General features: G+C 42.1%; 1 protein-coding gene across 9 annotated transcripts in view; it reads right to left on the bottom strand.

Moving 5' to 3' along the window:
* LOC146892637 (uncharacterized) overlaps positions 1–15,885 on the bottom strand; it is an 86,203-nt gene that overhangs the window by 58,363 nt on the left and 11,955 nt on the right. The window lies entirely within an intron of this gene.

Genomic DNA, 15,885 nt, shown 5'->3' with positions numbered 1-15,885 from the left:
CAGACTGAGGCCAGCCTGGGGTGCATGAGACCTTGTTTCAAAAGAACATCAAAAACAACAACTAAAAAAGTAATTACAACTAAAAGTAATAATAACATTAAAGATGAAATGTGATTGTGAAGATATACTGCAGACATTAATGGTTTTCTTAACCAAGAGGACAAGTATCTCAGAAAAATACATGAAGGGAAGTCGGTCCCTGCCCATCTTGCTATGCTATGATTCCAAGGGTGTTTCTGGGTGTGCACAAAGCCGTGTATGATTCCCACCCAGCTGCTTGGAGGCTTTGGTGATGAACATCTGTCTCTCACATGAAACCTATCCAGGCTAAGAGCTGATATGCTCATCTTCAAGGCTGTGTTGGAAACACAACGAACCTAAAGGCCCAGGCAAGGAGTGAAGGCTCTCTTCCACCTGCCAGACTGCAAACTCAACCTGAGCCTGACGTTGTTTGTGTTCCCTTTGGTTCTGAAACCCACAATTAGCTCAACCAAGCTATCGGTAGACATAGCTGTCTCCCAATATTCACTCAAAATGCCCACTGCTTCTTCCAGCTTTTCCCTACCACCCTCAAAACAACAGGGCAGTGTAAACAGCTTTCAAAATAAAAGCATCTAAGGCTTGTTAGGCATCCATTTGTTAATTCAAGCAGGGCACCAAAGAGATAGCAGGGGACTGAGTTGCACTTGGGCACTAAGCAAGCCCAAATTTCTGCTTGCATATCTCTTGAATTTCTCTCCTTTCAATTATTGCCTCCCAAGACCACACTGGGAAGGTTCTGCCAGATGTCCTGATTCTTTGGAAGGCCCAGATTGGCCTGTGCACATTAGTGGAACTATAATTTAATCTAAACGTGCACTTGATGTTTAGATTAACATCTATCTCAGATGTTCAGATGTTCTCTCAGATGTTCTCTCATGGTAATGGAAACCTGAATATGGTAGAGCACCTGCTTAGCATGTGGGGCAGGGTTCCATCCTCAACATCGCCGACGGGGAGAGAGAGAGAGAAAGAGGGAGAGCTAGAGGAAGAGGGAGAACAAGAAGGAGAAGGAGAAGAAGCAGAAGGAGAGGGAGAAGAAGCAGAAGCAGAAGGAGAAGCAGAAGCAGAAGCAGAAGCAGAAGAAGAAGAAGAAGAAGAAGAAGAAGAAGAAGAAGAAGAAGAAAAGAAGAAGAAGAAGAAGAAGAAGAAGAAGAAGAAGAAGAAGAAGAAGAAGAAGAAGAAGAAGAAGAAGAAGAAGAAGAAGAAGAAGAAGAAGAAGAAGAAGAAGAAGAAATGGGGTGCTTAGGGCACATACTCAGGTAGAGTTTCACTGTTTACAAAGTGCATATATCAACTCCTATAACCAAACACAATGCTATGAAAACTCTAACATGTTACTGTTATTTCTGAGAGATTGCAGCAAAACAGATGGGAATGAAGGAGACCGAAGGAAGACCAAGATGACAAGGAAACACTAGTATAGCCTCATAGAAAACCCTGCCCAATTCTGAATGAAGTAATACCAGGAGTTCACTAACAACAACTAACACGGAAAGGGACTCAGCCAAACCAGAAGCTTGGGAAGCACTCACTGAGGCGAGAAGTCGGTTCTGTGGCAGAGTTGGGCAGCAGAACGGCAAAGCTCCCATTGGCAAACCCAACTGTTCCTCACACCTCCAGAGCTCTGGAAAGAAGTCAAGCCCACCCCGAGAATTCTCACTGAAAATTATAAACCCCGTGGGAAGAAAACTGCAAGGTTTCTACATCTGCTTTTCCCTTCCCACCATCAAACATCTGGAGACAGCTGCTGAGAGAAGCAGAGAAATGTACCAGGAGGCAGAGTCTGGCAGAAGGACACAGATCTCCAGCTAGATGTCATCTGTCCATCAAAAGGAGAAAGGAGATACAGCTGCCACCAAGTCAGTGGTCATCGCACTGGCACAGGATAACCAGAAACACGCTCCAAAGGAAAGGGCAGAACCTGGGATGTCTAAAAAGACCTCTGGAGAGGCCACCCTCTCCACTCCTCCTCAGCCAGTCCCCAACCTCATCGTACTTAGTCAGTCCCCAGAAGAAAATAAAAACCAGCTCTTTAACTATGGTGCCTCAGGAAAAAGCCAGATGATATTGTGAGATAGGGTGAAAAGGTCACAAACACTGAAAGTAAGTACATCCAGGCTGGCAAGGTGGCTCAGCAGGTGAAGGTGCTTGCCGCACACACCTGTAGATCTATGCTCCATCCTTGGAACCCACATAAAGGTGGAAGGAGAAAGTCCTCTGGCCTACACACACATATGGGGCTGTGGCACACACACCAACACGATCATCATGCATGCATACACATATACACACACAATTAAATTTTCTAAAAGTAAAAAATGCATGGGTATAAAAATAATATAAGAAGCTCTGTCTCAAAAAACAAACAAAAAATATGTAAGAGGGAACTGCCTAAGCATAATCATGGTTTTAAGAAACGAAATGACATCAATGTAAGACATATCTACTCACCACCACCTCCCCTCCCCAGAAAGCAACACACACAAAACCAGACAAACCAAAAAATAAAATTCAGGGCCGTGGAGATGGCTCGGTGGGTAAAAGGTGCTAGCCACCACGCCTGAGAACTTTAATTCAATCCCTATAACCCAGGTAAAAATTAATTTTAAAAAAAATCAGAGGTTGTGGTGTGCATCTGCAATCCCAGCACTCCAAAGCTGAGGCGGGAGGGAGCCAGGAGCATCACCTGGAAGCCCTTGGGCCAGCGAGCCTGAAGTGCACAGCACAACCACAGACACGAGGTAGACATCGAGAAGGGTCTCCTGAAGGTTGTCTATGCCTTCCACGTCTGTGCAACGGCACACGTGCATCCTCCCAAGCAACAATAAATAGATAAAATGTAAGAAACGAAAGAAAAAAAACTTCATACGTGCATTTAACTGAGGAATAGCCCAACGTAAACACGGGTTCATAAAATGACAAAATAACAGGACGAAATGGGAGAAGGGAGTGGAGTTGAAGACACAAACAGATGCCCAAACAATGGCATTTCAAAAATTAACAAATAAAAATGCCAAAGAATACAATCAACCCAGTGTAATAGGGAGGATAGTCACAGACTTATGCACTAAAACAAAATTATGCAAATGCAAAGGGCAAATACATTAAAGTAAATCAAGGAAAAGCCAGTAGACAGGGAAGAATAAAGATGAGAACAAAACAATAATCATGATTATAGGTGTCATTAGAGAAGCAAAATCAACAAATAAGGTAAAAAAGTATAAAAAAATTAACAGAAGAAAATTTTCATTAAAGTAACCACCTCTGGGGAGTGTATCTTATGAAGCAGGCATGATTCTGTGCACTCTACATACAAACAATCCCAGAAGCTCTAAGAGGTATGTATAGTAATTTATTCTTACAGATAAACAATTTGATCTAAGATATTCAGAATTTAAGTGACTAGGAACCTTCCAATAAATACTATTAAGCTTGGAAAATCTTACATCTCCACCTAACACTTTTCACTTTGTAGCCCAGTCTTTTTTTTTTTTAAGACTCGGGTTCTGGAAATATTAAATTATAAAGCTCACAGCTTCAAAGTACAACATCAGGGCTAAAAACAAAAAGGACTTTTTAGGTATTCAGTCACAAAACGTAGATGTGAAACCACGAACAATAATCGCGCAGGCAGCTTGCTTCCCAGCAAAACTCAAAACCGCGATGCAAAGGAAATTGCTTGCTTTTTTTCAAACAGTTTGGCCCAAGAACAGGAGGCTTTGCAATGCAGAGGCAACGTCTCTAATGAGCTCAATGAAACAGGACCAATGAGCGCTTTTAGAAGAGCAATGTGTTTACAATGAAATCTAGCCAGTTAAACAATAAAATAAAATAACACAAGACTAGAGAAGATGAGGCAACAATAATCCAGTAGCAGGACTAAGTTCTAGAGAATAGCTATGAATTGTGGATGTGTGCAAGAACGACACAAAACCTGATAATGCACAAGGAAAAATAATATTCCTAGACACCACTAGTAAAACGTCTGCTATAACAACAGAAGCAGAATGAAGGAGAAGCCGCTCAAGGAAGAACCTGGGAAGCTCCTCATTTACATAGCAGGGAATAAATCAGTGCCCAACAATCCTGGATAGGGAAAGGCCCCCCGACACATGTTAAAGTTTTCCTAACCCTGATGTGCCCAGAGATAAGAAGTGCTTACTTGATGTTTAAAACATTCTCGACCCATTTTCCTCTTTGATTTTAAGTACTACGGCATGTCATATTTTTTTTTAAATAGCAGGACAAGCCCAATCCTATTTTATGTGAGGCTAATAATATCTTGAGGGTCTCTATCTCTCCATGAGCAACCACTCAATTATCCATCTATTTACCTGAATCTAGACATGCAACAAACTACTTTTTTTTTTACTTGTTTTACAGTGATGGAAGCTAGAACCCAGGACCTTGTGCAGACCCAGTCAGCTCTCTACCCTTACATAGTGTCCCCCGCTACATGGTGTCCCTCCTACATAGTGCCCCCCCCCACATAGTGAGAGAGTGTCAAACTTGAGATCCTCCTGCCTCCCTCTTCTCGGTGCTGCTGTTATAGGCCACTCCTGGCTACACACACTTCCTAAAAGCATAGTCACTAAGGCAACAAATAATAAGAGGACTTTTATATAAACAAGGAATCACAGATTGGGGAGCTGGACAGGACTTATTACTTCTTTTGTTTTATAAAGTAAATGAAATCAGAGACATAAATAGACAGACACGCAGACATACAGACACATACACATCAATGGGAAGAGTCTTGCATTCTATTCCAGCTATACTATATTTAGTAGGCAGCCTATTTATTATCTTATCAGGAAATTAAATAGTACATAGTACAGTAGACTATTTGTAAAAGAAAGGGCTTTGTTTGTTTGTTTGGTGTGTGTTTTAAAACATTACATCCCTGCCTCCACCAGAAATAGAGAATAATCATCTCAACCATTAGATAAACACCATTTCAGCTCCCCCCTTTTGCTGATATAAGAAGTAGTGGATGGATAGATAAATAGAGGGTTGAACAGTGATATTATATGTACTATTTTAACTAACAAGATACTGTTTAATTCATAAGCTGTGGTATTGTCTAAAGTAACTTAAGAAACCAATGGCAGAATTATCCATAAAAGCAACCCTTTGAAATATACTTTAGCATCTACATGCTGACATTTAATTGCTTTCTTGAATGCCAACTCTGCTGGTTTGGTATGTATATATAAGTTCTCCTTCCAGGCCCATGTGCGTGGTTCTACTCATACAGTCTTTCTGTGCACCCAGAGAAGGGAGCTGTGCCACTCTGATGTGGAAGGCCTAACGCAGGGATGTCAGAGCAAAGGACGTGTGGATGGAGCCAAGCGGATAAGAGAGAAAGAGGACTTAGGAGCAGCGATGTGGGTTCCAGTGTGTGGGCAGAAGTGGCAAACAGGCAGACGCGGCCTCACAAGAAGACAAAACTCGAAGAGCAGAGACTGCAGGCTGGGATGAAATCAGAGCAGGATCTGCTCTCCAAATGCTTTGGCATATACCGCTGTGAACAGAATCGGTGGTGCGAGAGGGGTGGATCAACCTCCCTTCGATCCATTCAGTAGTAAAAGGGCCCAAAAAAAAAGGCTGCAAAGCAATGTTTAAACAGGGTGTGATGGTGCATGCTTGCAATCCCACTGCTGGGTCGTCAGAGACAGGAGGAACTCTGGGTTTCACCTGTAGGCCAGCCCAGTCAAAGTCATGAGCCCCTGGCCCAAGGTTAGAGAACGTGTCTCAAAAAAACAAGATGACTTCCAAGGACCAACAGCCTCTGCCCCCCACACACATGTGCACTCATGAAAGCCCAAACACATCACACACACACACACACACACACACACACACACACACACACCCCAAATACACCTGCGACTAGGACACTTGGCAAGGTCCAGGTGGCCAAATGAAAAGATTTTCTATTTCTTCTGGGGATACAGTTCAAAGGCCTTGAGAGTAGCTCACCAAATGTATAAGACATGTAATTGTGAAGACATCAGATATTTAAAGGCCATTTTCTCCCCAAGCTGTGAACATTTTCCATGCCAGGAAGGACACACAGTGCATACAACAGAAGAGGACCCAAGACACACAGTGCATACAACAGCAGGGGACCCAGGACACAGTGCACACAACACCTGGGGACCCAGGACACAGTGCATACAACACCTGGGGACCCAAGACACACAGTGCACACAACACCTGGGGACCCAGGACACACAGTGCATACAACAGCAGGGGGCCCAGGACACAGTGCATACAATGGCAGGGGACCCAGGACACACAGTGCATACAACAGCAGGGGACCCCAGGACACACAGTGCATACAACAGCAGGGGACCCAGGACACAGTGCACACAACGGCAGGGGACCCAGGACACAGTGCACACAATGGCAGGGGAACCAAGACACAGTGCATACAACAGCAGGGGACCCAGGACACACAGTGCATACAACAGCAGGGGACCCAGGACACAGTGCACACAACGGCAGGGGACCCAAGACACACAGTGCATACAACAGCAGGGAACCCAGGAACATTGCTGCTTTTCAGTGCTGTTTTATTTTGTTTTGTTTATTTTGTTTTTTGTTTTTGTCTTGTCCCCTCCCCGAGTCAGGAGTTTTGAATAGTTGTTGGTATCCCCCCGAGTTCCACTGGAGTGCCTAATTAGTGCCTAACACACAGCTCCTCACAGGAATCCAATCTACTAGAGATTATGAAGCATTGACACTCTCCTGACTGGACTTAAAGCCATGAGAAGAAAGAGAGAAGAAATAAGGAGGAAATGAAGAAAGGAAAGGATGGGGAGGGGCAATAACAACTTCCCTTAACGATCAGGACCAATTGAGTCACCTGCAGCTTCTCTGCTCCTTTTGCTTGCCCTGCCAATCACTCTTCAGTGATGGAGATGTAGCTCAATTGGTCATGTATGCCCAGCATGCATGAAGCCCTGACTTAGACACATGGAACTGCATAAAACAGGCATGGTTACAGGGACATGCTTCTAACCCCAGTACCCAGGATGAGGCAGCAGCATTGGATCGTCCATGAGTATACAGTGAATTTGAGTACAGCTCCGACTGCATGAGACCCAGTCTGGAAACACCTCTTCAATCCTGTCACTAGAGATCTTCTCCTCTGGTCAGATTCTTTGGTGGCTCTCTGTGGCCCCTCAGAGTTGATTCCAAGTCCTTTGCCCAACATTCAGCTTCCTCTACAATCTGGCACCTTTTGGTCTCGCTTTGTTTCCTGTTTCTGTTCTCGTCACCCGATGTTCCAGTAACAAAGCCCCCACCATTTGCAGCATAGAGTGTGCACCCACCACTGCAGGTCACTGTGGAGCTCCCACAGCCAGCATGCTGTGCTCTTTATCCTCCTATCCAGAGCCCACTCACAGCACAAGCCCGCGCTCCCAATGCTCCCCACCCCTTGAGCTCCCTACAGTATCAGCTTCTGCCGACTTTGACCCCATTCATTTTGCCTTGAATTAATAGCAGTTTAAAACTGTTTTGGTTTAAACCTGCCCCTGTAAGTGGTAAGTGAGCGAACATTTGTAGACCTACTGTGAGACTTTCACAGTCAGTCTCTGTTGTATGCTGGGTTGCTGTGTTGCCAGAGAGATGACTCAGTGGGAGAAAGCACCTGTTCCCAGGCCTAACTGTTTGAGTTCCACACACCCCCTCAGAACCAACTGGGTGGAAGGAGTTAACTGGCTGCCATGGGTTATCCTGACATTTACATGCATGCAGTGACATGAGCACCCACACATGACATGCAGATATAAACATATATGAATGCTTGTGTTATACCGAAAAGAGAAGGGGTCTGTTTGAAATTTGAACTTCTGCAGATAAGAGATCCCCAAAATGTTTCCTTTGAGGGACTTGGTGGTAGCATGAGAACGAATTAGCTAGATTAATCCAGTTGGATAGCCTAGAGACAAGACTGACAGAAAGCAAGTCCCGATAAACCTGTCTTAGGAAAATGTCATGGCCAGGAAATGGCATCGTCTGCTTTCCCTCCTCCTTGATTTCTTCTCCCTGATCCCGTGATGATGCTGCTTCTTGTTTACTCCACCAGGAGCTCAACACCCCGACTCCAGAACACTCCATCCAGGCGTTCAACAACCCGACTCCAGAACATTCCATCCAGGTGCTCAACACCCCGACTCCAGAACACTCCACCAGGAGCTCAACACCCTGACTCAAGAACACTCCATCAGGAGCTCAACACCCCGACTCCAGAACACTCCATCCAGGTGTTCAACAACCCGATTCCAGAATACTCCATCAGGAGTTCAACACCCCAACTCCAGAACATTCCATCCAGGTGCTCAACACCCCAACTCCAGAACACTCCACCAGGAGTTCAACACCCCGACTCCAGAACACTCCACCAGGAGCTCAACACCCTGACTCCAGAACACTCCACCAGGAGCTCAACACCCCGACTCCAGAACACTCCATCAGGAGCTCAACACCCCGACTCCAGAACACTCAATCAGGAGCTCAACACCCTGACTCCAGAACACTCCACCAGGAGCTCAACACCCCGACTCCAGAACACTCCATCAGGAGCTCAACACCCCGACTCCAGAACACTCCATCCAGGTGTTCAACAACCCGATTCCAGAACACTCTATCAGGAGTTCAACACCCCGACTCCAGAACACTCCACCAGGAGCTCAACACCCCGACTCCAGAACACTCCATCCAGGTGTTCAACAACCCGATTCCAGAACACTCCATCAGGAGCTCAACACCCCGACTCCAGAACACTCCACCAGGAGCTCAACACCCCAACTCCAGAACACTCCATCCAGGTGTTCAACAACCCGACTCCAGAACACTCCATCAGGAGCTCAACACCCTGACTCCAGAACACTCCACCAGGAGCTCAACACCCCGACTCCAGAACACTCCATCCAGCTGCTCAACACCGTATCTGCAGTCTGCTTAGAGTGAGTTCTCACTAAACCAGTAGGTTCTTATTCCAGACCATTTATGAATTCACTGATATTCCGTGGATTTGAGGCAAGATGGGCTATGTATGCTTGCTCAGTTTTTCCTGGCACAAAAGAAGGACCATGAACTAGACAGTCTTGGGGGCCTCTATCATTTCTAGAAAGTACTTAGTGGTTTATGACGAATGAGCGAATGCAAAATGAATAAAGAATGAATTCAGTCTTCAGACTAACTTGAGGATCCTGTGACAGGGCAGTGGGGACTCTCCCTTCCTGTCCCTCTCCACTGTCCCCCGCTTGTTTATGTGTGAACTAATGCTCTGTGTGTCTTCTCAAACAAGAAGACACACTCTTCTTGTTTGAGAAAAGGAAGGAGAGATAGAAAGCCGCAAATCTATGAGTGCACATTATTAAAATTGGCTTTCATTTGCTCAATTGAATACCTACATGCAAATAAACATTTCTTGGTTACTCCACACTCAGAATTACCATGTGGTTTTTTTTGCCAATGTTAATGAGAAACTAGGGAAGACTAATTTTAGATAAATTAATCTTATGGTAGAAGATCACTTGAAAAATCCACAGTCCTACAGAATCCAACAATCAACATCAAGAAGTAACTTGCCTTCATATACATCTAACAACAGCCTCAAGGACATCCTGTCGGAAAAAAAAATGAATGATTGAATCAACAGGGCTGCCGGGATGGCTGTAGCCAGAAGAAGTATGTGGCAGCTGATTTTGGTTAGATAATCAATGGAAACTTGCTACTAGCCAGTTGATCTAAATTCAGCTATGTTTTTTTTTCAAAACTATCAATTGGACCTTCCCTTAGACAAGCGCGTGTGAGTCAATGCAGCATCTGTACAGGCACACTGTGATCTGCCACATAAACTCCACGTCAGGGGGCTTTATAAACAGGTGTGAGCCTTTAGCTTGACTTTGGTAGAACCCATCACAGATGACCTGCCTCGCCCCCCGCAAACCTCAGGGGCAGAAAACCTGTGACTCTTCTCTTGGATTAGGGAACTAAAAAGAGTCTCAGGGCCTCTGCCCAGCGAGGGTCAGCGAGGGTCAGCGAGGGTCAGCGAGGGTCAGCGAGGGTCAGGCTCACACTCATTTCCACAAGATGCTGACTGAGTCCTGGGAGCCCATCAAGGTCACCTCTCCCGAAGCCCTGTCACAATGGCAGCAAATTAGAACTGCTACAGTAGGCCCCACAAAAACGGCTCTGACTCCAGAGGACTGTCAGTTTGCTCAAAGGAAAAGGTATGTGCCTTGGACAAAGAGAATTCTGAAATTAGAGATAGTTTGGGCAGTGTAGGGAACAAGATGATAATGGAATTGTCAAGAACCAGGAAGTGTTTGGAAAGAAAAACAAGCGACTAATGAACAGGTGAGCTGTTACTTAGGATGCTAACACAGAAAGAGCGGGGGGGGGGGGGGAGTTTTTGTTTGACAGTGAGGACCACCTAGCAAAACATGGGCAGTGCCAGCTCAGAAGAGGCCACACAACAGCAAGCTTTGAGTTCAATGTCATTATACCAATACAATTTTAAAAAGAAAGAAAACCAAAATGGTTAATACATTTTTTTTTTTGCTCAAAAATTTTGATGCAATATTTTGAAGACTCTTTTCTCAGGAATTTTGTTTTTGCTCTATTAAATGCCTCTCCTAAAACCAAATATATATATTTTTCTATTGATTTCTTAGATTTTTTTGGTAGAAATTGCTAGCATTTTGTTTCCTGAGAGAACTTTTCTTAAAGATGTAGTTTTTAAAATTCATAACATTAAAATGATTACTACTTCTTCAAGAATTGAGTGGTTGTAGAGTAATTAAGATTCTAAAAAGTTAGCTCTCTTTATAGCTCTCAGAATGTTTTTAGTTATCAGGCAGAGTGCACTGACCTTTCTCGTCTTATACTTGTCCCTAAGTTAGAAAGGAGGTGGCGTAAGGGGGTCATGTACTCCACAGAGTATCAGCTTGAATGTTTACAAAAAAGGGGGTAACAGATTTAACAATTTCAAAATAAACTTAATATATCAGCTCTAATGTTTTTATGCATAGTGCTTGACTTTAGGCACACATGTTCCTTCAAGAAAGCAGTGACATGAAATGTCATTTGATATGGCATACCGACTGCATGTTCAACCCTCTCTCAGACGGCGCAGAGAGAGACTGCATGCTTAAATCTCCCTCAGATACATAGAGAGAGACTACATGTTTAAATCTCCCTCACATGGCCCTCTAAGTCTTAGTGCTGTGGGCACCTATTTTCCTTTCCTTTATCATTTAAAATTTTAGTTTTGAAAATTGTCATTTCTCATTCTTTTTTCCTCAAATTTCTCACTTGAATAACAAAATTATCAGTAAATAATAATTGAAGGCTAAAAACCACAATTGTATCACCAACTGTTCTCCCATTGATCTCAAGGCACTCTACAAAGATAAAATCAATTTCTTTTTGCTTTTACAAGATTTAGAAATTTGACATTTGTATTTTTTTAAAGCAGGATATTCTACAAATGGCTTCTCCTAGACCATACTTAGGATTCTCCTGTATTCAAGGCTAAAGACTGAAATTTTATTCGAAGGTATTTTGGTTTACCATTGTTAGCTATAACTGTGTAATACTATAATGAAGGTTTTTAAAGAATCAAAAGGGTTCTCACGATTACATGAGATTTGAGGGTAACTTACTTTTGAATAAAAGACTACCTCATGTCAGAATATGGCTGATATTTAGTTATGTTATGTGACAGATCTCTACTCTGATTTAAGTGAATTTTAGAGTTTCTCTTTTCTAATTCACCCTGGGCCGGCATGTAGCCCCACGCTCACACTGAATTTTCCCAGGCACGAAGGTTAAATTCCGATCTTCTAGGTGAGAAATATGAGCCTGAATCTTTGTCTCTCTGTGTGTGAAAGAGGGCGAGAGGGCACAAGCATCTGCATAGTTGTATACTTGTGTATAAACAACATAGCTGTTATGAAATTAACAACATGTAGACCCATCCTGCTTGCACAGGTTCAGGAATTCCGCCGTGTAACTGAGCCAAGCTGAGCTGTTGAAGTCAGCGGCCTATACCTGCCTTTGTCCTTCCTGATGTAGCTCCTGGCTGGTGATGTACTTTTCTCTCATCCTTGCAGAACTTTATGAGACCTCATTCTCCTTAATCTATTCTATTCTCAGTAAATGTACCTTGGTCTTCAAGAGCACATAACATTAAAACAAACAAGCAACAAGAGCCCCAGCCCCTTAAAGAGAAAAAGTAAGCAGGAGTCCACTGCCCTCTCTATCACAACACTTTCACTTGGAAAAAAAAAAAACAACAACAACTCCTCTTTCTAAGGCACGATTTTCCCAGGAAGGGACATGTGAACAACCGACAGAACGATGGGAAAGACTCGGGTAAAGAAAGACAGTGCCCCTGTGCATGCTGTCTGCTCAGAAACGGCAGTGCAAAAGATCCAGCAAGTTTACCATGAACTCCCTCTCCTAATTCGCTTCCTTTCATTTTCTCTCTGCCACAGCAGAGAACACATTAAGAGCAACAAGTGGCTGGGCACATTCAAGGAAGAAAATAATGAACAATTTGTGAAATTTTGGGAAAACTTAGTTGGAAAACATCTGAGATTTAGATTTTTATTTTTTTAATAGATTTTTAAATTTATAATCATTTATGGAAATTTTCTTTAAACTTCATTAATTCTGGAGTGTTATTTCTGAGTAACTTTCAGAATTTGACAATTTAATTTATTACAAGAATTGTTTGCATTTAGAGAGAATATAAACATCCTCTAAAAGCAAAACCGGAGTCACTATTAAGTGTCATTTATAAGTATAAACATCATGCATAAAACAATTTGAATATGTCATGCTAAGGCCTATAGACTTATAATTTATAAACATGAAAAGAAACATAAGAAATGAACTCAGAGTGAAAATATAAATTTAAAAACTATGGTGTTAAAATATACTCTCAGTTTAAGATTTTTTAAAAAAATTTGATCAGTATCTACTTTTCTAACTCCCCAATTTTTTGGTTTCATTATTATTATTATTTTATTTTTAACTCTCCAATTTTTAACTAAAACAGAAATATTAACTTCAAGTTAAAGAATGAATATAAGCATCAGAAAATGGCACATTTCCCTCAAACAAGCACATAAGTGAACGAGCATGTAACTCTGTGGAAAGCTGTGTTTCCTTTGGATCAGGTGAAAAGTTAATATTTTATAGTCACATATTACGATATATTTGAGCTCTGATAGAAAAAAATAACTTTTACAAAATTTTTTTTAGTGTTATAACAAGTTGTCAATGCAGAAAACAAACACACAAAAAAGAAGAAAAAGAAAGAAAGCAAATAAATAAAATTCCCTTTTAAATCTCAGATTAGCTAAGAGGTATCTCACCGAGAAACACAATTTTAAACTGAAAATAAAAATCAATGATATAGTTCAATTTTGAGGGCTTCTTTCTTTCAAAAATGCTTCCCTTACTCCCAGAATTTTAAACCATCACAAAAAAGAGAAGCTGCAAAGCTAACAGCTAATCCTTAAAGAAGCACTGAGCCTGTTTATTTATTTTTCCTTTGAATATCATTTGCTTGTTATGTGGCAGTTACTGTTTTCCTGACTCCTCCACATTTCAAGGCAGCTTTGCTTTGTGTGAAACTAGCCGAGGCAGGTCTTCTTCTTCCTACTAGCTACCTGAGGGGTAACTTTGGGAAGAAGCATCTACGATTTGAAAGGATTTTTATCTTTGAAAATAAAGAAAGATGCAATGTTGGGTATTCATTTCTATAACAGCTTTAAATGCTTTCTTAAACTTTGGTTTTATAAACAGCTTGCAACAGATTTAAATTTAGAAAATTATCCATACAATTATTTTCTTTTTTTCAGAGTTTTATTATAAATGAGAGTTTCTGCTCTCTGCTGCCTATATATACATTTTCCTTTTAATTTATAAATTAAACATAAAGACATTTACTGATTGGAAATTATTTTCAGTGAACATTGCCTCATTAACTGCAGTGCTAATGCTCAGATAAGGCAGGAATAAAGAAATTAAGCTTCAATGTACAGGAGGCTAATTTTCTTCCCGGCCTTTCCTAGACTGACAAAGACAGGGTCTTCAGAAGTTTTTATTTGGGTTCTAGACTCTACCTGTATTTCACAGGCTTTCTGCTTTGCTTTTATTTTTACCCCTGGCCCAGTTGCTCTGGTTAGCTCCCATCAAAGAGGAAAGAAATCTTTTTAATGAAAAAAATATCATTCCCCTCAGTTGAAAAAAAAACTAAAAGCAAAAAGCAAGCAAACAAACAAAATAATAACAACAAAAACCAAGGTGCTGCTATGTAGTTAAGACTAGCCTCTAATTCATAAGCCTACTCCAAATGCTAAAATTACAGGGCATTTAATTTGTTCACTTAGGGCCAGAGAAGCCCCCGCCTCATGTGTGTGTGTGTGTGTGTGTGTGTGTGTGTGTGTGTGTACTGAACCCAGGCCTTGCACAGACTAGGCAAGCTCTCGTCACTAGGATAATCTCTGGCTTTTATTTCTTTGTTTTATTTTTTTAAAACAATCCTCAAATCTGGATCTTAAAGATGAATTACCCCTGGAGATGACAACTCCCTTAGAGGGTTAGCTTGGACAATCTGCCAGATGAGACGTTCAGCATTCAGTGTGGAATAAGTCACTGTGATTTAACAAACCAGAGTCTATGACATAGTAGAGGCCAGGAAGCTCCAGGCAGCATAACCCAATGAACAACATTTGAGAAAGCTTGGTCTAGTTCAAACACTGACAGAGACCACAAATTCTAGAGTATTCTCTTCCCTCATGGCATCTAATGACTTTCTGCTTGCTCATTCCTCATCCAGTACCTCCTGTATGTGGACCTGGGTCTGGAGGGACCTGTCTCACCAATATTAACAGTCTGTATTGGTTGACACCATAGTGCAGGCTGAAGGTCTAGGCTGACATCTTTTCAGCAATCCCACGAACTAGGTACTTTCAATGTCTGTGTTTTACAGGTGAGGACCTTAGATCAGAGATGTAAGTTCCAGCCATGCAGTGGATCGGGGCAGTCTTTGGCAGGAAACCTAATCATTGATCTTACAAATTCATTGCTCTAGACCATGAAACCCTGTTTCCCCCAGCTACTACCTACTGCCTCATCCTCCCAAGGATGCAAAGAGACAGCAGGACCACTCCTTAGGCTGTGCTTGGTACATCCCTGAGCTTCTGTTTATGCTGTGCAGAAAGAAAAATGACTGAACAGAAACAGTGAGAATGGACTCTGTTTTAAATACAAAAAATCGATAATATAGCAACGTCTTTGAGAGAAGATGCCAATATGTATGCAAACTAATAAAAAGAGGAAAATAGCCCTCGAGGCTCCAAACCGAACCCCTGAGTTTCTTTTTCTTATCTTTGGAATGTTTTAGCTGTACTTGACAGGTTTGAGGTACAAATGGAGGCCTTGGCCCTTAGTTTTCTAGAGTGATCCAGAAAATATAGAGTCTACATCCTATTCTTCCTGTAATCAACACTAATGTTTACAGCCAATATGAAAAAAAGCAAGGAGGACAAATAATGTGGACCAACATGAAGAAAACAAAGATTCAAGGTGAGAATCAGAAGATCATAGAAATCACAAAGGTTTCTGAGACTCTGAGAAGTGAATTTAGAAGAAGAAAACATTGAAGAGAAACCATTTGTGGGAGGGAAGGAGAAACCGCACTCACAAAAGCATGACTTCTGTTGTTCCTTGGTGGAAATCGCGCAGACTCTAATCATTTAGCCCTAGCACCTGACTCTGAGGGTGAAGAGCAAAAGCCTTAGACTGGCT

The sequence above is a fragment of the Myodes glareolus genome, chromosome 10, assembly GCF_982192425.1.
Source record: "Myodes glareolus chromosome 10, mMyoGla1.1, whole genome shotgun sequence".
NCBI lineage: Eukaryota > Metazoa > Chordata > Mammalia > Rodentia > Cricetidae > Myodes > Myodes glareolus.
The sequence above is the reverse complement of the archived record's forward strand: the minus strand, read 5'-3'. Positions and strand labels throughout refer to the sequence as shown.